The sequence below is a fragment of the Chamaea fasciata genome, unplaced genomic scaffold (genome assembly GCF_029207755.1).
Source record: "Chamaea fasciata isolate MVZ Bird 193981 ecotype frontalis unplaced genomic scaffold, bChaFas1.0.hap1 SCAF_7, whole genome shotgun sequence".
NCBI classification, from domain to species: domain Eukaryota; kingdom Metazoa; phylum Chordata; class Aves; order Passeriformes; family Sylviidae; genus Chamaea; species Chamaea fasciata.
Genome location: NW_027094092.1, coordinates 27794764 through 27797006, shown reverse-complemented (window position 1 = coordinate 27797006; position 2243 = coordinate 27794764). Strand labels below are relative to the sequence as shown.

At 51.6% G+C, this 2243-nt stretch overlaps 1 pseudogene; it reads right to left on the bottom strand.

Annotated features, from left to right (window-relative positions):
* Window positions 1-215: 215 nt before the first annotated feature.
* On the bottom strand, window positions 216-2243 carry LOC136291887 (inositol 1,4,5-trisphosphate receptor-interacting protein-like 1; annotated as a pseudogene).

The following is a 2243-nucleotide window of genomic DNA, read 5'->3' as shown; positions in this document are numbered from 1 at the left end:
GAGGATCCTGCAGGGACACCGAAACCAAACTGCCCTGGGTTTTGTGAAACAAAGCCCTCAAGGTTCTTGGTACTGTTGTCGTTTGTCATTAATGCTGTAGTTGTTTGGTGGGGGGGGGAGTTTTTTTTTGTGTTTGTTTGCTTTGTATTACATACTAGTAAAGAACTGCTATTCCTATTTCCCAAATCTTTGCCAAAGAGCCTCTGATTGTAATTTTACCTAGCAGATACCTGTCTTCCTAAACCAAGACAGCCCATCAGGAAGCGTGTGAGGAGCTGCAGGCATTTGCAGTGCCAGCTGTCCTGGGGGGCCTGCCTGGAAATGTGCCTGAAGAATTTTGCCTCTACCACAGCAAAAGTCTCAAGCCATGTTGTACTTGGGATGCCCAGGCTGGCTGCCCACAAAGATATCTGAGTCTCCTTGCTGCACTCCAAAGACGATCTCAACCATGAAGCTTTCGTTGTCTTTGCTTAGCTGAAATTTGCAGGAAAGGCTGGAGGGCTGCAACATTAAACGCCAGTGGCAGGATTCAGGCAACAGGAGCCAGGCTACTCTGAGGAAACAATGGAACCAATGGACAGTTTTCTCCACATCTAGATAGGTGCCAGTGCAGAGGGTGTGCAGGAGGCTGGGTCCTGTCTCCTTCTCAGCTCCTCCTCAGGGTGGTGGAGGAAATGTAGCATGTCCTCCCCCAGCTGCTCCCTTGGGCAGGTGCACAGCAGCTCCCCACGGACACAGAAGTTCCTCTGGAGCAACCCTGCAGTGTCCAGGTGGAAGGCATGTCCTGGAGGGGGGCTCAGGGGCACAAGCACGTGGTACACAACGTCTTATGCATGGGGACTCCAGCCTTCAAAGGCACTGCCCACCCCGATGGATTGTTGTGGCACTGGGTAGAAGCTGTTGGACAAGCCTTGTCTGAAGATGTGGATGAGTGTCTTGGTTTAGGAAGACAGGTATCTGCTGGGTAAAATTACAATCAGAGGCTCTTCGGCAAAGATTTGGGAAATAGGAATAGCAGTTCTTTACTAGTATGTAATACAAAGCAAACAAACACAAAAAAACCTCCCCCCCCCACCAAACAACTACAGCATTAATGACAAACGACAACAGTACCAAGAACCTTGAGGGCTTTGTTTCACAAAACCCAGGGCAGTTTGGTTTCGGTGTCCCTGCAGGATCCTCAGAGCACCAAGCTGAAACAGTGGAAAAGTCCCGGGCTGGTAGCTGGGATGGCAGGGTGTCCCGGCAGGCAGGGGCAGGATGTCCCGGCAGCGCAGGGGGTGCAGGGTCACGCTGCAGCAAGAGGAGCAGCGCCGAAGAAGCCGAAGGCGAGGCAGAAAGCGGCCCAGCTTCCGCGAGTGGCAGAGAAAACTCAGGATTCAGGTCGAACCGGTGATAGATTTCCTAGGACTGGATCCCTTTGGCCACAGTGAAACTCCTCCAGCCAGCAACAGCCGTTCTCCGCTCGGCGTGCTTTGCGGCGGCTGAGCTCCTCGAGGAGCGGCAGACACGCGTCTCCCTGAACGCCGGAAGAAGAAAAGCACGCAGCTGCCTCAAGCTTTGTCTTTTACCTGCGTTATCTCCCCCTTCCACCTTTTGTCCACCTCTTTGTTTCGGTTAAGTACTCTGCAGTATCTAACACTTGGTCTCCTTGGTAACTTGTGGGGAAAAAATTCTTTAGAGAAAAAAGGAACAAACCTAACCCCCAACAATGAGTTTGTCCATCAGGTCCATTATCACTGAGCAGCCTTTGTCCAGGTCCAGAACAGGCAACTGTATGAGCTCCTCTAAGAGGCTTTCAAGGTTCCTGTTGACATTGCGGTCATGGTCTACTTTGCTTGCACTGTGTCTGTCTTCTTCATTTACAGCAGCACTGGCTTCCTCCCCGTTCTCATCACGGTTTGTTTCTTCCTTTGCAGCTTCACAGCCTTCTTTGGTATCATTTTCACGTGACTTTCTAATTCTTTCTTTGCAATGATGTAGCGTCCTTCTCCTAATTCTTCTTCCTCCTCCACCAGGTTGCTGCTGGACCTGTCCTTGTGGCCACTGTTGTCTTGATTGCGTCTAATTTTCCCGAGTCCGAACCACAGCGCCAAGAGAAGGACCAGGATTCCAGTCAGAGCCCAGAGCTGCCATGTGAGCAGGGCTCCCCAGGCCCCACCGTTCTGCTCCAGGTCCTTCTGCTCCAACTCCTGAAGTATCTGAGTCATCTGCTGGTTCAGATACTCAGCCCGTTGCTGCAT